Source organism: Phragmites australis, chromosome 6, assembly GCF_958298935.1.
Source record: "Phragmites australis chromosome 6, lpPhrAust1.1, whole genome shotgun sequence".
In the NCBI taxonomy this organism is placed as follows: domain Eukaryota; kingdom Viridiplantae; phylum Streptophyta; class Magnoliopsida; order Poales; family Poaceae; genus Phragmites; species Phragmites australis.
Window position 1 is genome coordinate 27757711 of NC_084926.1, and position 23801 is coordinate 27781511.

The following is a 23801-nucleotide window of genomic DNA, read 5'->3' on the forward strand; positions in this document are numbered from 1 at the left end:
CTATGTCCTGAATTTCATGCCTTAACCCTCTATAAAAGCGTGCAATTGTAGCCTCTTCATCGTCAATAATATCGCAACGCAGCATGCTAATTTGTAGCTCCTCATAATACTCTTCTACAGAACTATCACCTTAGTTTAAACACTGCAATTTCTTATGCAAATCATGTTTAAAAGGAGATGGAATAAATCTGTTACGCATAGCAACCTTTAAAGCATTCAATGTAGTAGATGATAATCCGTGAGTGCATACCCTATTCCACTAGGTGATTGCAAAAATTTTAAATCCACTAGTGGCTTGCTTAACTCTATGCACTTCAGGAACTAAGTGAGCATTAAACTTTTGTTCTACCGTTATCTCCCAATCTAAATACCTTTCAGCACCATAAGCATCCTCAAAACATAGTATAGTAAACTTAACCTTAGCAAACGGATCATCATTAATATGTGAGTTAAGATATTAAATATCAGTATTGGTTGTACGGAATGAAATGGGCCATAGCAGAATATGTGGCTTTGTGTGATATCTGTCGGTGAGTCAAAGCCGAGCATCAGAGACCAGCAGGACTGCTACAGCCACTGAACATACCTGAATGGAAGTGGGAAGAAATTAGCATGGACTTCATAGTAGGTCTACCTTGAACTTAGTTAGGATATGATTCCATATGGGCCGTAGTGGACCGGTTGACAAATGTAGCTCACTTCATTCTAGTCAAAGAATCCTATCGAGGTCCAAAACTAGCTGAGTTGTATATGTCCAGAATTGTGTGTCTACATAGAGTACCTAAGATAATTGTATCTGATCGTGGCAGTCAGTTTATCTCATGGTTCTAGCAACGCCTGCATAAATCTATGGATACAAGGTTAAATTTTAGTTTAGCATATCACCCGCAGACAGACGGACAAACAGAAAGAGTAAACCAAATCCTCGAAGATATATTGAGAGCATGTGCACTGAAGAATGGTAATAGTTGGGACAAGAATCTACCGTATGCGGAATTCTCGTACAATAACAGTTATCAAGCTAGTCTCAAGATGTCTCCGTTTGAAGCTTTATATGGAAGGAAGTGTAGAACCCTGTTGTTCTGGAACCAAACAGGAGAAAGCCAAGTTTTTGGTCCAAGGTAGTTTGTGCGTGTTTCAGCCTGCGATGGGCATGCCCATGCACTTGTACTACCTTGTAAAGGATATGCATGCAAATAAAATGCACTAGTAGGGTAACACACTACTACATAACTAGGCTTATATGCCGGCCTATCACTGCTGGTTCATAAGACGTGGCTTATGAACCGGCAGTGACAAGGGTCACCACTGCTAGTTGATGGATTGAGCTGGCAACGATACCCATCACCTTCATCACTACCGGCTTAACCCACTAACCAGCAGTGATATATGTACATCACTGTCGACGGATTATATGAGCTAGCAATGATGTTCTCCTCTTCTCCACCTTCATCTACCTCGACCTAACAGAGCTATTTCAGAACTCTCTGCCTCACAAAATCTCCTATGGCAACAACCACTTCATCCCTTCTCCCGCATTGATTCCCCCGCCACTTAAGCTCAATTTTGATCAAGAAGGAGGTCTACATGAGCTCTCTCTACCTATCCAAACAAAATCCCTTCTTTCCTCTCCATCTGAACTCTGGATTTTTCCCCAATAGCAAGCAAGCTTCTAGCAGGAGCCTCTTGAGCTCAAGCAAGTTGAAATCCTCAAGGTTAATCCCATATTTAGCATTCTAACTCAAAATGTTACCTAAAAACCAAAGTTGATCTTATCGCTATAGAGACCTAGGCAAATCTTCAAAGTTGATCCTAATGAACCATAGGAATAAATTTAGAAGTCTACAATATAGAAACCTTAGGTATGAGTATATTTATTTTTTAGGAATAAGTCCATTTTACTCCCTCGAACTATCACGTTTGTCCCGATAACAACCTAAACTTTTAAACCGTCCATTTTACCCCACGGGGTCGTTTTCTCAAAGGTTTTGATGACGTGGTGGCGGTTTCCCCACGTAGTAGTCCTAGTCAGCGTATCCAGTCAGCGTGCTGAGATCAGCGTTGCGCAGTAATTCAATTTTTCTTTAGAAAAATAATTCATGAAAATAGATTATTCCAAAAAATAGGTTTTATATTTAGAAAAAATTCCAAAAAATATAAAATGATTTAGATAAATGTTTTAATATGTTTTTCGCTCTGTTTTATTTCTGTAAATAATATTTAATGTTTTCTAGTGTAAAAATTATTCCAAAAATGTTATAATAAATGTTTTAATTTGGAAAATAGTTTTAGAAAATATAGATTAATCATAATAAGTTTCAAAATATTTTCTTTGATAAAATAAATTCTTTTAATATTTTTTTGCATATAAAATTAGTTCTAATTCTAGAAAAATTAGGTATAAATCCAGAAAAATAGTTTTCATCGGTTTTAGTTATATTGGTCATATTTGGGCACATTTTTAGCACATTTGGACATATTTTGGTCACATTTTGGCACATTTGGCTACATTTGGGCATATTTTGGGCACATTTGGCCATATTTTGGACATATTTGAGCACATTTTGGTACATTTCAGCATATTGGGCACATTTGGCCATATTTTGTCCAAATGTGCCCAAAATGTGTTCAAAATGTGCCCAAAATGTGTTCAAAATGTGCCCAAATATGACCAAAATGTGCCCAAATTTGGCTAAAATTTGTCCAAATGTGACCAAATATGCCTAAAATGTACCCAAATGTGCCCAAAATGTGCCTAAATTTAGCAAAAATGTATAAAAAAATATGCTCAAAATGTGTTTAAAATGGGCCCAAATGTGACCAAATTGTACCCAAATGTGACCAAAATGTGGCTAAAATGTGTTAAAATGTGGCCAAATGTGCACAAATATGGCAAAATGTATCCAAATTTGCCAAAATATGCTCAAAATGTGCTCAAATGTACCCAAAATGTGTCCAAAAAGTATGGCTAAAATAATTTTAAATGGCTAGAAACGACGGGAAAACTACGGCTAAAAATGATGAAGACTATTTTCTGGAATTAAACCTAATTTTTCTAGAATTAAAACTAATTTTATATACAACAAAAGATATTAAAAGCATTTATTTTATCAAATAAAATATTGTTAAACTTTATTAGAATTAATCTTTATTTTCTAAAACTATTTTACAATTTAAAACATTTATTCTAACATTTTTGGCATAATTTTTACACTCGAAAATTATTCAATAATATTTACATAAAAAATAGAGCTAAAAACATATTAAAATATTTATCTAAATCATTTTTTTTATTTTTTTCTAAACGTAAAACCTATTTTTCGGAATAATCTATTTTCATGAATTATTTTTCTAAAGAAAAATTGAATTTCTGCGCAATACTGATGTTAGCACAGTGACTAGGATCACTTGTAGCGCGTGTATCTAAATGATTGATGTCCTCATTATCCTCCCCTTCTTGAATTGGTGTCGTCCTCGACGCAACCTCATCTTCCTCTCCAACATATGGTTTTAAATCGAAAATGTTAAATGTGGGACTAACCCCAAAATCTGTAGACAACTCAAGCTTATATGCATTATCATTTATCTTCTCAAGAAATTTAAAAGGACCATCAGCTCGAGGCATCAATTTATATTTTCTCAACTCAAGAAATCAATCTTTAAGCAAGTGTAACCAAACAAGATCACCAGGTTCAAAAGTTAAATGTTTTCTACCCTGACTACCATAAGCTCTATATTTCTCATTCATTTTTTTAGTATTTTCTTTAGTTGTTTCATGTATCTTTAGAATAAATTCAGCACGTTGTGTAGCATCCAAATTCAGAGTTTCAGAAGGAGGTAAAGGTTGTAAATCAATAGGAGCACGGGGATTGAAACCATACACTACCTGAAACGGACTTATCTTGGTGGTGGAGTGGACGGATCTGTTGTAAGCTAACTCAATATGAGGCAAACACTCTTCCCACATCTTCAAATTCTTTTTCAAAATAGCTCACAACATAGTAGATAATGTGCGATTAACAACCTCTATTTGTCCATCAGTTTGGGGATGACATGTAGTAAAGAACAGCAGCTTTGTCCCCAATTTATTCCATAATGTCCTCCAAAAATGACTCGAAAACTTCGCATCACGATCAGAGACAATGGTATTTGGCACTCCATGTAAGTGTATAATCTCCCTGAAAAATAAATTAGCTATATGTGTAGCATCATCACTCTTGTGACAAGGTATAAAATGTGCCATTTTAGAAAAATGATCCACCACTACAAATATACTATCCCTCCCCCTGTTTGTCCTAGGCAATCCTAAAACAAAATCCATAGAAATATCCTCCCAAGCTACACTAGGAACAAGAAGAGGCATATAAAGACCATGTGGATTCAAGCGAGACTTAGCTTTATTGCAAGTAGTGCAGCGTGACATGTAGCGCTCGACATCGCGTCTCATCTTTGGCTAAAAGAAATGAGTGGCTAGCATATCTTCAATTTTCTTCACTCCAAAATATCCCATCAAACCTCCTCTATGCGTCTCTTGTAAAAACAAAAGACGAACGGAGCTAGCTAGAACGCATAGCTTATTAGCGCGATGAAGAAGTCTATCATTCAGCACATACTTATTCCAAGTTCTCCCTTCTTTACAATTTTGAAAAGCATCTTTAAAGTCCGAATCAGTTGCATACAACCCTTTTATTGTTTCTAAACCAAAGATTTTGTGATCTAGTTGGGACAACATGATGTAACGTCTAGATAATGCATCCGCAATGACATTGTTTTTACCTTTCTTGTGTTTAATTATGTATGGAAAAGATTCTATGAACTCAACCCATTTAGCATGTCGTTTATTCAGTTTAGCTTGACTTATAATGTGCTTCAAAGATTCATAATCAGAATGAATAATAAACTCTTTAGGCCAAAGATAGTGTTGCCATGTTTCTAAAACTTGAACTAAAGCATACAACTCCTTATCATAAGCCGAATAATTCAGAGATGACCCATTTAATTTCTCACTAAAGTAAGCAATAGGTTTACCTTCTTGAAGTAACACTCCTCCAATTCCAATTCCGCTAGCATCACATTCTAACTCAAAAGTCTTACCAAAGTCCGGAAGTTGGAGTAGAGGTCCATGTGTAAGCTTCTCATTCAACGTGTTAAAAGCTTCTTGTGTTGGACCCCGATGGAATGTAACACCCTTTTTTGTTAACTAATTAAGGGGCGCAGCAATGGTGCTGAAATCTCTCACAAAACGCCGATAGAACCCTGCAAGACCATGAAAACTTCTCACCTGTGTAATAGTCTCCGGGGTCGGCCAGCTCTTGATGGCTTCAATTTTCAATTCATCCACTTCAATTTCCTGTGGAGTAACAACATAGCCAAGAAAACCAACTCGATCGGTGCAAAAGGTTCACTTCTCAAGATTAGCAAATATACGTGCCTCTCGCAAAGTATCAAAAACAGAATGTAGATGATCAATATGTTGTGTATGTGAATTGCTATAGATCAAGATGTCATCGAAATAAACCACCACAAATTTACCATTGAAAGCACGTAGAACCTCATTCATCAATCTCATAAATGTGCTAGGTGCATTAGTTAAACCAAAAGGCATCACTAACCACTCATATAAACCAAACTTTGTTTTAAAAGTAGTTTTCCATTCATCTCCCAAGTTCATTCTTATTTGGTGGTAACCACTATGCAAGTCAATCTTTGTGAACACAATAGAACCCCTTAACTCATCAAGCATGTCATCTAGCCTAGGGATAGGATGACGATATCTTATGGTAATGTTATTAATGGCTCTACAATCAACACACATGCGCCAACTAACGTCTTTTTTAGGAACCAAAAGAACAGGAACAGCACAAGGACTAAGGCTTTCTCGTACATACCCACGGTCCAAAAGGTCTTGGACTTGCCACTAAATTTCCTTAGTCTCCTCCAGATTGGTCCTATATGCTGCACGGTTTGGCAAAGTCGCAACCTGGATCAAATCAATTTGGTGCTTGATTCCTCTCAAAGGTGGCAACCCCGGGGGTATCTCGGTTGGAAACACATCCTTATACTCCAGCAAAAAGTTAGTGACAGCAGAAGGCAAACGGGAAGGTATATCATCAAGTGAAAATAAAGTCTCTTTACATACCAAAGCGCAGCAAGGAACATCATTGTTAACAATTTTAGCAAGGTCTGATTTTGTAACAAGCATAACACCACCTTTTAATTTAATGCCTGTGGAACTAGAAGAAGTTGTTGGTTGCTCTTTCTTTGGTGGAAAAACATGTTTAGCTACTTGCTGATTTTCAGATTGTAAATCTTGCTCTCTCTTTGCATTTTGAGCTATCGCTTTATCACATCGCACAATCTCACTCGGTGTTAAAGGAAGCAAGGTTATTTTATTTCCTTTGTGCATAAGTGTGTATTTATTACTTCTACCATGGTGTGTAGCATTAGTATCGAACTCCTAAGGATGGCCTAACAAAAGGGAACATGCTTGCATAGGCACGACATCACAATCTGCATAATCATGGTATGAACCAATGGAAAAATAAACATGAACAGTGTGTGTTACCTTCGCCTTACCACTGTTGTTGAGCCATTGAATGTGATATGGACGAGGGTGTGCGTGAGTGGCCAAGCCAAGCTTCTTGACAAAATCTGAACTCACCAAGTTATTGCAACTCCCACCATCAATTATAACTCGAACATGGCAGTCCTTAACAATGAGAAACATCTGAAACAAATTATGGCATTGAAGCTGCTCCGTTTGCTCCATTTGAGCACTCAAAACCTGTTGTACAACAAATGTTCTATTTTTGTAGTCCTCAGTGGAAGCGGCACCTAAAATCTCATCACCATCGCTATCATTCTCACGATCACCTACAAGGTTAGCTTGAAGCCCAAATTCATCCTCAACATCACTAGTACTAATGTACCCACCATCATCGGTTGCAACGTAAGCGTGTTGACTGGGGCAATCCTTCGTGACATGGCCCATGCCCTTACAACGGCGGCACACAATACTCGCTGAACTACTCGTGGAGCCAGTTGAAGGAGTGGTCTTCGTCGCTGCTTGCGGCACAGAAACAAATTTGCTCACCTCGGTTGTATGTGACAGTGCTGTTGTACGCGCCCTATTATTGGAGGGGGCAGCAGACCGTGCCAGAGTGAACGATGCTGATTTTGCTTTGCCTGATTGTGATCTGGAGGAAAATGAATTCCCAATGTTCCGCGACTTTGGCTCACGTCCCTGCAATTTTTTCTCTGCTAACATAGCAAGATGGAACAACCTATCCATGGTATTATATTCTATATAATCAACCAAGTCCTAAATTTCACGTCTTAACCCTGCATAAAAATGAATCATTATATCCTCATCATTTTCTTGTGTACCACAGCGAAGGACAGCAATGTGTAGTTCATTATAGTATTCATTAACAGATCGAATACCTTGATTGAAGCGCTATAATTTCTTTTTTAAATCTCGTCTGTACTCAGGGGGTATAAATCTACTACGCATGGCATGCTTTAATCTCTCCCAAGTAGTAGGTTCTAACCCAGCATTTAGCAGCCCATTCCACCAAATAATTGCATAATTAGTGAACTCACTAGTGGCTTATCTAACTCTATGTATGTCAAGAACCATGTGAGAATTAAACTTCTGCTCAACCGTCATTTTCTAATCTAAATAAGCATCAGCATCATATGAACCATCAAAAGAGGGTATCTTAAACTTGACCTTAGCGTAGTGATCATCATTACCTCGAACATTACCTCCCATGCAGTGGTTACGGTTGTTGTTATTGTTGTTCAGCCGGCGCTGATGTTGTGCCCTCCAATCTTGTCCCACAAAAACACCTGCATCATCATCTTCATGTCCAGCATTGGGATCATTATTGTCAGAAGCATCTTCTTCCTGTGGATCCCGCAGCTCAATGTCGTTCACCCGTGTGACTAGATTAGCAATGCTTGCTCTCATGTCGTTCATCCTTGTGACAATTTTGTTCAATGTTTGATTCTGTCTTGCCATCATGTTGTTCAATGCTTGATTCTGTTGCTGAACAAGGGTGTTAAGTTCTCCCTTGGAGACATAGTCCTTGAAATCCATCGGATCATCTGCCATGGTTAGTAGAAAGCAAAGGACAAAACAAAATTATCCCTATCACTATTAGGAAGTGGAATCACACACACTCAAGCGTCTTACCATGCTCTTACAAGTGTTCTTACCAATGCAGCAAGTGGAACAATCATTTGCTGGTTCTTGATAACTTGTCGAGCGAGGGTATGATTGCAATAGAGGACCTGTTCTGATCAAGAGAAAGTGTAGCTTGGCACGGAACAATATGGTAGTAAGGAGTAGCAAAATTGTAATCAGATTAGCAAAGTTAAATAAATGTCCAAAGTAGTTATCCTTGCTGGTCCCTAGCGTGTCCCTATACCTAGCACAACAAGCTGAAAGAAAGGACCAAGCACAAACAACACAGTGTGCTACCACAATCTGATTGCCTTTAATATTTCTGATTTTTACCATAATATTTTTTCTCTATTTTTTTTTGCACACTTTCTTTTCCAGATGTTGTAGAACACACTTATAAAGGGTCTAAAAAAGATAGGCACAAAATTTGAAAGCAAGCAAATCCAAAACAGATCACAAAGTGGTAGACAGCAGGATGTGAAACTTTCGGGCCCCGAAAGAGGATCTAAACAGTTGAATTTGGGAGTCAATCAGGGCAACATGTCAAAGACCAGTTGCTCTTTTCACGTCGGGCTCGAAATTAGCTTTCCAACAGCGTATAGAACGTCCAAATCCGAGTTCATAGGAAAAAGTTACGCCTGATTTAGTGAACACTACTTAAACTAGGATTTTTGCGCACTTATTTTCTTCTATCCATTTAGGGCAAAGCTTCCTTGGGCTATGGATGATAACAGCAGCGGAAAATTAAGGCAAAGGTTCCCTACTCAATTGGTAAGCCCACGAAATTAGGGCAAACAAGCAATCGGATCGCCAGATGAAAAAGGAGGGCTGCGGTGGTAGGGCGAGTGATACAAGATGGCTTGCGACCTATCTAGGGCTAGCTTGGTGAGAATTAACACAAGGCAGTTCGTGAGGGCAAATCGAGTGATGTAGTGGCTCGACTTGGTTGTGTGGGTCGGGTGGTGGGAGAGCGGCGCGACAAATAGCATGGGCATTGAACTAAGACCAAGAACACTACTCTAGACCAGCAAGAAGACTCGAGCACAATGGACACAAACGCGACACCAAAAAAAAACTGCAAGGCACAAAGGGTTGTAGGACAGCGGACGAGGGAAATATTATTGGCTTTTTGTAGACTCTAGGTGATGAAAACAGAACTAACCTAAGGGAAAAACGAAATTACCTAGCGGGAAACCTGAAAATCTGAAACCAGTTGATGAGAGGATTAGGGCCGATCTTTCGTTAGGTAATGGTAAGTCGATTGGTGGAGACTCGACGTTGACGATCCAAGGCTTCCGATCAGGACAGAACGCAACCCTTGCAATCGCTACACCACTGCTTCGTTGGTTATCAACACCGCACGGTACGATTGACCTTGCCAAGAAGGCTAATTCCTGCAAGCGAATCCAGAACACAAGCAACAACATGGAAGAACACAATCTGAAATTGCAAATATGATTAAGCTCACTAGTTGGGGTTTCATAAACCGAACGACGGCGAAACTGTTCAATAACAGATTAATCTAAGCAAAACAAAAAAAAGTCTATGATGACGGCTGCTATATATATGAAAAGGGGCGTGCTAGGGTTTTGGGTGACCAGGGGGGCGTTCAAAACTTGGGCTTAGACCCGAACACATTTACAAGGCCCGATATGACCCAAAATTGTGACACAGGATATTGTTTTGATGACACAAAATAATCCACCGTGAATCTGGATCTGAGACCAGTACCAAAACAATGCTATCATCCTTAGCTTTCTAACGCATCAAAGAACACCTTATTTGGACTCCATATGAAGAAGTTATGGCCGTTTTAGTGCGGTGCTGTCTGCTGAATCCGAACCGAGTTCCGACTCCGACTTGAAGTTGGCTTGAGCCCCGTCCGACTTGGATGTTCCATAGGTGCTTCTCGTATATTCCTAAGCATAAAAAATTCATAAAAATTGAGTAGCATCCCATCCTTATAATTAGCAGTATGGACAGCGAGTAACGAATTCACCTCATGAGTTAAACGACATGCACGAGCCTGTGTAATTGGTCCTTGTAATGGATCAATCACCGGAGGATCACTTGTAGCACGTGTATCTAAATGAGTGATGTCCTCATCACTTGGATACTCACATGATTAGTTGATTTGGTTGGTTACCTATGAAGGGTGAATGTCAGTGGATGGTTCTTAGTTACCTGTGATGGGTATCAAGTTGGTTGGTTTGGGAATCTGACATGGAATTCAGGTAGTTGGGAAGCAGGTGGAGATATTCCTAGGAGTTGGAAGTCTAGTGATGAATCACATAGTTGAATAGGATGCTTTTATAACTCTTTTACGATAGTATAGTTGGCATTTATGTAAATTTACCTGTTATAGCCTATTCCTTTAATCAAGCTTGCATGTCATATATTTCCCATACTTGTTGAGCACGTCATATGCTCACACTTGCTATTTTCCCTATGCTATGCGATATGTGTGGTGCTGCTTAGTGAATGAAGATGTTGAAGATTATCAAGACGAGGTTTTGACGTTTTAGGCGCATGTCTGCCAATCGGTTGCCTGCGGTGTTGTTAGCCACTAGTGTTTTTGTTCCGCTGCAAATATCTTCATAGTAGACAATATATGTCAATTTCACTCACTTGAAATATCACGTTTGTTTGGATAACCCCCTGAACTTTTAACCACCCATTTTACTCCCCCGAACTATCAATACCGTCCATTTTACCTCCCAGGGTGGTTTTTCGCTGTGGTTTTGATAACGTGGAGGTGGTTTCACCATGTGGCAGTCCTAGTTAGCATGTCCAATCAGCGTGCTGACATCAGCGTTGCGCATTAATTCGATTTTTCTTTAGAAAAATAATTTATGAAATTAGATTATTCTGAAAAAATAGGTTTTATGTTTAAAAAATCCAAAAATATAAAATTATTTAGATAAATGTTTTAATATGTTTTTAGCTCTATTTTTATTTCTATAAATCTTATTTAATATTTTTTAGTTAAAAATTATTCCAAAAATGTTAGAATAAATGTTTTAATTTGGAAAATAGTTCTAGAAAATACAGATTAATTCTGATAAAGTTTAAAAATATTTTCTTTGATAAAATTAATTCTTTTAATATGTTTTGTTGCATATAAAATTAGTTTTATTTCTAGAAAAATTCGGTTTAAATCTAGAAAAAAAAAAGTTTTCGTCGTTTTAGTCGTAGTTTTGCGTCATTTCTAGCCGTGTAAAATTCGTTTAGCCGTACTTTTGTGCATATTTCGGACTTATTTGAGCACATTTGAGAATATTTGTGGTACATTTGGACACATTTGAGCATATTTTCGGCACATTTACCACATTTTGGTGCCATTTAGGCACATTTTGATCACATTTGTCCATATTTTGGTGATATTTGGGCACATTTTGGTCATATTTGGGCACATTTTTAGCACATTTGGACATATTTTGGTCACATTTTGGCATATTTGGCCACATTTGAGCATATTTTGGGCACATTTTTCCATACTTTGGACATATTAGAGCACATTTGGGTACATTTTGGCATATTTGGGCACATTTGGCCATATTCTGTCCAAATGTGCCGAAAATGTGCTCAAAATGTTCCCAAATATGCCCAAAATATGCCAAAATGTGTCCAAATATGACTAAAATGTGTCCAAATGTGGCCAAATATGTCTAAAATGTGCCCAAATATGGCCAAATATGCCCAAAATATGCCCAAATTTAACAAAAATGTATAAAAATGTGCTCAAAATGTGTTTATAATGGGTCCAAATGTGCCCAAAATATACCCAAATGTCACCAAAATGTCGCTAAAATGTGTCAAAATGTGGCTAAATGTGCCCAAATGTGGCTAAAATATGGCCAAATGTGTCCAAATGTGCTAAAATGTGCTCAAAATGTGTCCAAAAAGTACGGCTAAACTAATTTTAGTTGGCTAGAAACGATGCAAAAACTATGGCTAAAAATAACAAAAACTACTTTTTTGGAATTAAACCTAATTTTTCTTGAATTAAAACTAATTTTATATACAACAAAACATATTAAAAGCATTTTTTATCAAAGAAAATATTTTTAAACTTTATCAGAATTATTCTATATTTTCTAAAACTATTTTCCAAATTAAAACATTTATTCTAACATTTTTGGAATAATTTTTGCACTATAAAAATATTAAGTAATATTAATAAAAATAAAAAAAATAGATTTAAAAACATATTAAAAATTTATCTAAACCATTTTATATTTTTTGGATTTTTTCTAAGCATAAACCTATTTTTCGAAATAATCTACTTTCATGAATTATTTTTGTAAAGAAAAATTAAATTACTGCACAACGCTGATGTCAGCACGCTGGCTAGACATGCCAACTAAGACTGCCACGTGGCGAAAACGCCATCACGTCATCAAAACTACCGAGAAAAACCACTTCGGGGGCTAAAATGGATGGTTTAAAAGTTCAGGGGGTTATACAGACAAACGTGATAGTTCGAGGGAGTAAATTGACTTATTCCTTTTATAAAAATATTGCTTTTGTTACTTCACGTGTGACATTCTTATATGTATTAAACATCCTTGGTACACATAAGCCACATTTGGTTTTATCCGTTAAAACCGGGTGTGACAGAAATGGTATCAGAGCCATACTGACCGTAGGACGCAAGCCTAGATAGAATTATTATACCACAAGGTCATATTTTAAAAGCTTATTTTGAAAAATCCATCCCCCTACTTTTCTGACCCCTAAGTTTCTCTCTCCACTTATCTACTCCAACCTATTGAGCAAAACAAATTTCCAACACTCCCTCCGTTTTCAAAATTTTTAGTTGTTGAACTATCCTGGTTACTTTTGTTAAGAAGGATGCACTTGCAGATCTCATCTGACGCTTCTACGTCGAATGAAGATTTTGATGATGAAGATCGAAGATTTTTTGCTATACGGAAGAGTCATCTACCGCAACACTGAAGACATGAAGATCTACCTCCGCACCGCTCTCAACTTCAGTTTTTTGAGTCATAGGAGGTTCTATTCCCTATTCTTTGGAAATGTTAGAGTGATGTTGGTAGTGTGTTTTTGTGATGTGTGCCTTGTGTGGTTTGGTTTTTTCTATTTGAGTGCTGGAATGCATTGTGAGTTGCTTTAGCATCTGTTGATAGCGACATTCTTTATATATATCTATAACTTATGGGATTAACAAGGTCAAGTCTTATTTGTCTTAAAATTTTGATACGAATGATCTAGGAGAGGCTAATGTGATCTTAGACATCAAGTTGATCAAGGGTGAGAATAGGATTACATTTTTACATTCTTATTATGTGGAAAAGGTCTTGAGTCGATTTAGCTACATGGACAACAAACGTTCCAACACCTTATGATCATAACTTACTACTTTGAAAGAATAAAATGAGTGCTACAGATCAATTGTGACACTCTCAAATTATTGGACCACTCATGTACTTAGCTAGTGCCACAAGGCCTGATATCTCATGTTGTAAGCAAATTGAGCCAGTTTACTTCTAACCTGGGTTATGGTCATTGGCCCACGCTTGAGCAAGTTATGCACTACTTGCTAGGTACTATGAAATATGGACTTCACTATATTGGGTAACCATCAATACTAGAGGGTTATAGTGATTCAAACTAGATATCCGATGCTGATGAGATTAAGGTCGCAAGTGGGTATATATTCACTTTTGGTGGTGTTGATGTCTCATGGAGGTCTCGCAAACATATCATATTGATGAGGCCAACTATGGAAGCAGAACTCACAATGTTAGATACAAGTACTGTTGAGGTAGAATGGTTGCTTGAGCTATTCTTATGAATTGTGATAATCAAACGGTTATAATTAAAATGAATAGTTCCAAGGATAACATGAAATCCTCAAGACATGTAAATAGACGATTGAAATTGTCAGGAAACTAAGGAACTCTGGAGTGATAGCCTTGGATTATATCCAAACAACTAAAAGCCCAATATATCTATTTACAAAGGGACTATCACATAATACGATAGATAGTGCATCAAAGGAGATAGGTATGAGACACATATGAGTTATACTATAGTGGTATGGCAGCATATATGATCGGAGATCCCATGATTTAGGACCTGAGAAGAACAAGCTATTGGTTAATAGAAGGAGAGTACTACACAACCCACTCCAATAAAGATGCAATACTCTCATAATCTGTAAGGTAGGTTGGCTTTTACCTTAATGTGTTTTATTGGCTATAATTAGCAAAGATGTTGTCCTACAGGGCATTTTTGAAAGAACACACCTATATAATCTTGATTGTTAGTCGCAATCTATGAGATTTGGGCGATCTCTAATAGGCTCATGAAGAGACTAATGAGTATGAATAATATGCTCCATCCGAGGGGTATACGCTCATAAAGAGACCAAGGAGTATGAATTATATGCTCCACCCGAGGGGTGACCTACTCTCAGTTAATTATCAGTTATGGGTTTAAGTGACACTCGTTTGCACAAAACTTGCAATTCAAGACGTAGTCTATTATCTGAGAACCCAATTAGATATGTACCTTGGTTTATATGTGATGAGTCATGGACAAATATTGGGTTGAGTTAAATTTAGTTTGCATGAGCAATTCTGTGTATTACAATGCATGATTATGACTATGACTAACCAGAGATAGAGAGAAATGGAGTTTAAGAAACTTGTGTGCTTTTCTTATGATGTGTAGCTGATGGATGCAACTTGGCAATTGATGGAGGGATGATTAGGGCTAAGCATTGTGCTTGATGTCAGATGATCAAGGAGGCTAGGCGGAGTCAAAGGTGATCCTAGCTGTACACATGGAGAGCAAGCGAAGTTTGAGAAGATGGATGAAGATGGTGTGTTGACAAAATCAAGAGAAAGGGATGCCGGTACAAGTGACAAGGAAGCTCGAGGAATTGGGAGCGGGAGAGACTTAGCAGGAGTCAAGATCGCAAGACAAAGCAAACATGCCATCGTCAGGAAGTTTACTTGGGATGCAAGAAATCTAGGTTACTTGGGATGCAAGAAATCTAGAAAATTTGTGATGCAAGAAATCTAGGAAACTTGGGATTTAAGGAAGCTCCCAAGGCCTATAAATATGAGGGGAGGGCTATGAGATCCTCGTGGAGCCATCCATTTAAGAGTTAAGTTCTAACGTTTTAGAAGAGGAAGAGAGGAATGCTTAGCCTATAGTTTTTGTGAGAGCTGTGTATCCAAAACCAATTTGTAATCAGCCCAAAATAGGGCGTTCCTCTGGAAGTAATGACAATTGTGTTTCATCTTACCCTTGTGTTCATCTCCTTCTAGTTTTCCTCTCTTATCTCCCTTGCATAATCACAAGTTTTTCTGTTTTGTTGTGTTTTTCATTTTTGTTGGAGAGCTGAATTTTTTGCAATATGTTGAAGCTATTCTTCTTGTTGCTAAAGGGATAAGAATCATCTATAAGTTGGTCGTAAACCATCCGTACCTCTAAATTCATCAACTTGAAGAGTTTTTTCACCTGGTGCCTAGTTCTTTGGATTTGAGTGTTTCCTCATCTAGTATCAAGTTTTTGGGAGCTATGACACTTGTAATGGTTTTATATGGAACCTAGGATTCAGATCCATCTATTGAAACTTTTAATCAAAACAATCTTTTCAAGATGTCTGATGTTATTTATTCATGTTTGTCTCATTTTCTTACTTCTATTTTTATTTGAGGCATGTTGGGTGAAAGATTAGGATAGGTCATCCAAGAATTTGGTGATGCTCCTATCCACCTCCCTCTAGTTGCCTTCCTAGTTCATACAATTGGTACCAAAGCTGAGTTTGATCACTAGTTGACCTTAACCAGCTTTGTGATCCATACGCGACAATGGAGAGAAATGGAAAATACCATTCTTTGAGGGTCATGACTGAATGTATTGGAAGGTGCGCATGGAGGCTTATCTCTTGAGCCAAGGAAGTGCTATATGGGAGATTGTTGACTCCAACTATGAAGTTCCTACTACTCAAACTTCTTAGCCTTCGATTAGCCAACAACAAGGCTAGGAATATCTTGTTCACCAGTCTGAGTCATAGCGAGTTTAATAAGATACAACACTTTCGTGCTGCTAGAGAGATTTGGTTTACACTTAGTGTTTTTCATGAGATCACAAATAAGATTAAGACTAGACATAAGAGCACTTACAATCAGGAGTATTAGATGTTTGTGTAGGGTCCCAGATACACTTTAGATGTCATGTTTGCGAGGTTTCATGGGATTGTGAGCAATCTTAGATCCACTGAGGTCTTGCCTTATTCTGATCATGAGAAGGCGATCAAGCTTCTCAATACACTTGATCGTAGCATTTGGGAGGTGAAGATCTCTAGTATTGAGGAGTCCTCTAGCTACAATACCCTAACTTGTGATGAGTTCTTTAGCAAGCTTAAGTCCATAGAGATAGCCAAGGCAGCTATGATAGGTCTAGGAACTCCCTTGTCCCAGAACATGGTATTGGTTTTAGGATCTAGTAGTGGCATTCAGGCAGGAGGTGGTTTTGCTTTGTCTTCTTTGGTATCTTTTATAGAAGAGTAGGTGGATGAACTTGATGATGAAGATCTGGCATTGATCATGAAGAAATTTACCCATTTCTACAACAACCGTTAAGACCAAGGGAGGAGTAGTCCTCGTGCTTGCTATGAGTATGGTGACATAACTCATTTCAAAGTGGACTACCTCAAGCTCAAGAAGAAGGGAGACCTCAACCATGACTATGACAAGCACAAGAAGAACAAGAAGCCTCTAGAACCGGGTAGCAACTAAGGGCCGAGGGGGTCGAGGACCACCTCTCCCGCCTGGCCTTCGGCTTCACCTCTGACATGTCGTCGCCAGGTTCTTAGAGGATACCTCTGGAGTCGGACAACGGCTAAGGGCTGAGGGGTTTGAGGACCACCTCTCTCGCCTGGCCTTCAGCTTCACCTCTGACATGTCTTCGCCAGGCTCCGAGCGGATTACCTCCGGAGCTATGCAGCGGCTAAGGGCCGAGGGGGTTGAGGACCACCTCTCTCACCTGGCCTTCGGCTTCACCTCCGACACGCCGTCGCTAGGCTCCAGGCGGATTACCTCCTGACCCGGGCAGCGGCTAAGGGCCATGGGAGTCGAGGACCACCTCTCCCGCTTGGCCTTCAGCTTCGCCTCTGACACGTCGTCGCTAGGCTCCGGGTGGATTATCCCCAGAGCCGAGCAGCGGCTAAGGGCCGAGGGGGTCGAGGACCATCTCTCTCGGCCTAGCCGTAGGCCTCAAGGCCTTCAAGCCTCACAGTAAAGGCTTTATTCTGGCAAAGGTACACCTGCTATTAGCTATAGATAGTTTTCCCAGTTGGTTTATCTTCCGTACAGTACGATAAAAAATATGTTGGAGGCCTCCAACCTTACTGCTAGAAGATTTTACAATAGATAGCCATTAGGTAGAATGGTATATCTAGATTATGTCCCTGTTTAGCAATAAGCAGTAGAACTTAAGTTACTTCTTCCTTTGACATGAGTAACGAGTAGTCATCTGACCTAGCCATCATGTCTTATACTGCAATTAGCTGCTTACTGCCAATAGTACACTGCAAAACTAACTAGTAACGTAACCATGCAAAACCCACGCCTGTAGTTGCGCCGCTTGCCTAGGTCACCCAGAGGGCAGATTTTCCCAGGGTGTCTTAGAAGGCATTGCATAGCCTCAGCACTGTTGAAGCCACGCCTCGGGGGCGATGATGCGGTGCTCTAAGGAATGCTGTCACAAGGAATCCTTGTTGCACGACATGCCTACACACCATGGGCATAGCAGGCCTAGGTCACCGCTAAAGCATCAATCCTAGGTTTCTTGGAAGGTGTTGCATAGCATCGATATTGTGTAGAAGCTATTTATCAAGGGACTTCCTGTGTAATGTAGTTGCGGCGCCCCCGACAGATTTCTTCAGGAGGCGTGACACGCCCATGTACCTGTAGGCATTGCTTGCTGTTGGGGGGAAATAGACCAGCCTGAGGATAATGGTTGAAGATCAACCTCTGGGCCCCTTTGGAGCCTTGATCTCCGGACCCTCTATTAAAAGCTCGACCTCTGATGGGATCAGATCCCTTCACGGTACCCCTTCGTACGCACGAAGCCTTCCCTTGGCTCCTCCGGCTCGGCCTCCCAAAACACGACCCCCTGAAGCCTCGCTCCTCCGAAGCTTCAGCCTCCCGAAGCCCCAGCCCTATAAATAGGTCATGGTCCTCTGGGCAAAGGGGACACAATGGGAGAGAATGATCAAAGAAGCAAAAAAAGATACAAAGGTGAAAGCACACCATGTCACGCTGTGATACTCCTTCCAAAGTGATACATTTTTCTACCATCAATATATTTGTGGTGTTCCTTCCTCTCAAACTTCGTCTCCAAGCTTGAGTCTCCTCCTTAGAAGAAACTCTTGCCGTACTTGCTGGGGCAAGATGAACTCTTGCTCCAACAGATCCCTTCACTGTACCCTCCAGAGCCTTTATCTCTGGACCCTCTGTTAAAAGCTCAACCTCTGATGTCATTGGATCCCTTCACGGTACCCCTTCGTACTTATGAAGCCTTCCCTTGGCTCCGCTCTGGCTCGACCTCCCGAAACCTCCCAAAACACGACCCCCCGAAGCCTCGGTCCTCCGAACCTTCGGCCTCCCGAAGCCCCAGCCCTCCGGGGTCCCGCTTCCCAAAGCCTTCACCTCCCGATTCTATACGTCCCGAGGCCCCCGCCGCGGGCTAATCGGGCTGCCTTTTCGAAGGTAGCGGGGTGAGTCAGCAGGCCTTAGGAAAGATCTACCGGAAAGGGAGTAATGGTCGTTCTTTGTCTACAAGGAAGTGACTGACAGAAAAGGCCTAGGCTAATGGATGCCACTCTGACACGGCGGCATGATGGAGGCTATCCTGACACCCTTGACAGTGCGGCGTCGGGCCGTAATCGGCGATCGGCTCGCCCCCCCCCCCCCTTAGGGGTAGGCATCACGATTATTACCACGGTGGATATTTATCTCCCCGATACGGTAGAGGGTAGTTATCCAGGATAAGGCCTAGTAATTTGGTCAAATCCCAGATATTTGTACATTATGATAACTTGTACGCCAAGCTACAGATGACCCTATAAATAGGAGGCCACGATCCTCTGGGAAAAGGGGACACAATGGGAGAGAATGAGCAAAACACGAAAAAAAAGATACAAAGGTGAAAGCACACCAAGTCATGCTGTGATACTCCTTTCAGGGTGATACATTTTTCTACAATCAATATATCCGTGGTGTTCCTTCCTCTCAAACTTCATCTCCAAGCTTGAGTCTCCTCCTTAGAAGAAACTCTCGCCGTACTTGCTGGGGCAAGATGAACTCTTGCTCCAACACTTGCCTAAACCTAAAATCACCTGAAAAGGTTTCACGGAGGGTAGGCTTTGACCTGGTAGGTAGTGGGGCCCACACACCTACAGCAGCATAGCATGACTAGGTTACCCAGGGGGCAGATTATGCCAGGGTCGCATGGAAGGCATTGCGTAGCCTCGGTAGTGTGGATGCCGCATATCAAGGGATTACCATGATGTGAAGATGCTATGCTCTGAGGAATATTTTCACAAGGAATCCTCGTTGCATGACATGCTTATACACCATGAGCGCAGCATGTCTAGTTCACTGTGATGGCATCAAGCCTAGGTTTCCTGAAAGGTATTGCATGGCTTCGATTGTATAAATGCCACGTGTCAAGGCACACCCTTGGTGGACAGTGTTGCGGTGCACCCGGGGTGTTTCCTTGGGAGCACGACGAGCCTACACACCGCTGGCGTAGCATGCCTAGGTCGCCTGGAAGGCAACACTACCTAGGTTTCCTAGAAAGTATTGAGTAGCCCCTAGTGTGTATAGCCTTCGGTGTTAATACATGCCGAAGGGGATACCAAACCTCCAGCAAAAATGGATAGTCCTACAAAACCTCCAGCAAAAACGGAGAGTCCTACCAAACCTCTGGCATAAATGGAGAGTCTTACAAAACCTCTGGCAAAAATAGAGAGCCCTCTACAAAACCTCCTACAAAAACAAAGAATCGTACCAAACCTTTAGCAAAAATGGAGAGTCCTAAAAAACATCTGTTAAAAACGGAGAGTCCTACCAAACCTCCGAAAAAAACGGAGAGTCCTACAAAACCTCCAGCAAAAATAGAGAGCCCTGTATAAAACCCCAGGTTGAAACGAAGAGTCCTACAAAACCTCTGACAAAGATGGAGAGTCTTGCAAAAGCTCCGGCAAAAATGGAGAGACTTCTGGAAACCTCCACAAGACGGAGAGTCTTACAAAAGCTTCGGCAAAAATGGAGAGACTTTTGAAAACCTCCGCGAGGCAGAGTGTCTTACGAAAACCTTCACGAGGCAGAGCGTCTTACGAAAACCTCCGCCAAATAGTCTTGCAAAACCTCTGCCAAAATGGAGAGACTTCCAAAAACCTTCCCGAGGCAGAGCGTCTTACGAAAACCCTCACTAAATAGTCTTGGAAAACCTCCACCAAAATGGAGAGACTTCCGAAAACCTCCGCAAGACGGAGAGTCTTGCAAAACCTCTGCCAAAACGGAGAGACTCCCAAAACCTCTACAAGATGGAGAGTCTTAGAAAGCCTCCACCAGACGGAGAGGTTCCTAAAAACCTATCGGGCATCTTTATTGCAAGCGCCTCCATGCCGGAGGAATGTTAAGCCCACTAGCCCCGACAGGCACTGCTAACAGACCAAAGGGGTAAGAATTCCCCTCCCCACAGGAAGAGGTATGGCCCTCATGACTCAGACACGTATGGTAACAGGCAAATCCACTACCCTACCGTCTCATCTAAAGACACAATTCATACATCGTTTATGAAGATCATGCTAACATTAACTAAAAACCCACCCTACATGGCACGGGAAATAGCATGGTATCCCCAGCTGGTTATTGCAGGAGCCGGGCAATGGCTATGGGCTAAGGGGGTCGAGGACCACCTCTCACATCTGGCCTTCAGTTTCTCCTCCGACACCCCGTCACCAAGCTCCGAGCGGATTACCTGTGGAGCCGCGTAGCGGCTAGGGGCCGAGGGGCTGGAGGACCACCTCTCTCGTCCGGCCTTCGGCTTCGCCTCCGATACGCCATCGCCAGGCTCCGGGAAGTCTACCTTCAGAGCCGGGCAGCAGCTAAGGGCTGAGGGGGTCAAGGTCCAGCTCTCCTGGCTGGCCTTCAGCTTCAACTCAGACACGTTGTCACCAGGCTCCGGGCGGATTACCTCCGGAGCCAGGCAGTGGCTAAGGGCTGAGGGGGTTAAGGACCACCTCCCGTCTGGCCTTCGGCTTCACCTCCGACACGCCGTTGCCAGGCTCCGAGCGGATTACCTCAGGAGTTAGGCAGCGGCTAAGGGTCGAGGGGGTCGAGGACCACATCTCCCGTCTAGCCTTCGGCTTCACCTTCGACAGACTATCGCCAGGCTCCGGGCAGATTACCTTAGGAGCCAGGCAGCGGCTAAGGGCCTAGGGGGTTGAGGACCACCTCTCGCGTCTGGCCTTCGGCTTCGCCTCCAAAATGCCGTCCCTAGGCTCCGAGCGGATTACCTCTAGAGCCAGGCAGCGGAAAAGGGTCGAGGGGGTCAAGTACCACCTCTCCTGTATGGCCTTCGACTTCGCCTTCGACACACCATCGTCAGGCTTCGGGTGGATTACTCTGGTGCCGGGTAGCGGCTAAGGGTTGATGGGGTCGAGGACCACCTCTCCTATCTGGCCTTCAGCTTCGCCTTCGATACGCCATCCCCAGGCTCCGAGCGGATTACCTCCGGAGCTGGGTAGCGGCTAAGGGCCGATGGGCTCGAGGACCACCTCTCCCATCTAGCCTTCGGCTTCGCCTCCAACACGCTATCACCAGGCTCTGGGCGGATTACCTCCAGAGCCGGGCAGCGGCTAAGGACCCGAAGGGTCGAAGACCACCTCCGAACCTTGTCTCCAAAGGTTCCAGATGGGCTTCGTTGGGTCAGAAATCTGGAACAAATTTGTAAGAAGGCCCTACTAGCGTTGAGCCCGAGGAGTACACGATATCCAGAAACGATGAGGTCACCACCGCTTCACCCAGCCCTTCTTAGTTACCCTGGGTATCTACCACCGCCAGATTCCCGAGGACACCTTTCCCCTAGGAATTGAAGCGGAACCAACTTGGTGTCACTCTGTGGAATCCCTCATTAATTTCTGGGGCCTGTGGCCATATCCCGGTCGCTGCACCAACACATGGCACCATCCCACGATAACGCCTTGTCTTCCTGCACGAATGTCCCGTAAAATTAATGACCTAAACTCCTTTCAGCACCTGCTAGGGGCGTGGGCGCAAGACCCTAGATGAACCCATGCATTTTCTAGTCAGAAACCCACCAGTGACACATCCCATCCTACCATCCTCAAATTGGCAAATGTGGGGATTCCTCGATCCCACATGTAATCCCCACTATGACAAACTCAAATGGCAAGAAGACCCATCACCAAAAAAGTCCAAAGAATCTAAATCGGCATCGGCACGGACCCCAGAGTGCATCACCTCCATCGATGCCTCTCCAACCTCGAGTCCCAATACCACATACTCCAACTCCAACAGGCTCCAGATACGTCTTCGGTCTTCCACTTTGACTTCGACGCCGACTGCACCTCCGACCTAACCATAACCCAAGGTGTGCTGCGATCACCAATGCACTGTTAGTATTGAGCTTCACCATCAACACCCGCAGTTCTCATTGAAAACTCCTCAGGAACAAGGAATGTCCTTCGGGCATTCTTGTTACAAACCAAGGCTGGAGTTGGTTTTCCTCTACATCCTCTCACCCCTCCAAACGTCGTGGCCAGAGAATGAGGGGGTACTATTCGAGGAAAATGGAGCAGTGTGAGGATAATAGTTGGCGGTTGCTATAAAAGGTCCCTCCAGAGCCTTCGGCCTCCAGACTTGGCAACAGGCCCCATCCCCGGAGGCTGCAAATCCCTTTGGGATAGCTCGTACGTGGCCTTCTGAAGACTCGGAGCTACAGCAAGTACCCCAGGGCCTTCAGCCTCTAAACTCAATGGAAGGCGTTATCCCCAGGGGCTGCAGATCTCTCCAGGCCGCCCCTCCGGTGCCCATCCGGCCTTCCGAAGCCTAAAGGCGTGACCGAACTCCAGAGATAATATCAAGGAAGAAAGGACACCCCCTCTTCCACCGACTTGGTGGGAGGTGATGGGCGATAAATGCCGGTGCAAGTGGTTTTTATCCTGACACCCCAACATGATGCAAGTCATCCTGACACCCCCCATAGAGTAGTGCTAGGCTATAATTGGCAACCGGCTCACTCCTCAAGGGGCAAGCACCAAAATAGTTACCACGGTAGATATTTATTGTCTATGTAGAGTAAAAGGTAGTTATCCAGGATAAGGTCCAGTAATTCGGCCAGGTCCTATATATTTGTACATCGTGATAACTTGTACAATAAGCTACATACTACCTTATAAATAGGGGGTCAAGGTCACTTGGAAAAGGAGGTCAAGAAAAAGAGGCCGCTCAAGACAACACGGAAGAGCAGTATCACAAAGTTTTCCTATGATACTCCCCCTAACACGGTTCATACTTTTACTATCAATACATTTGTGGTG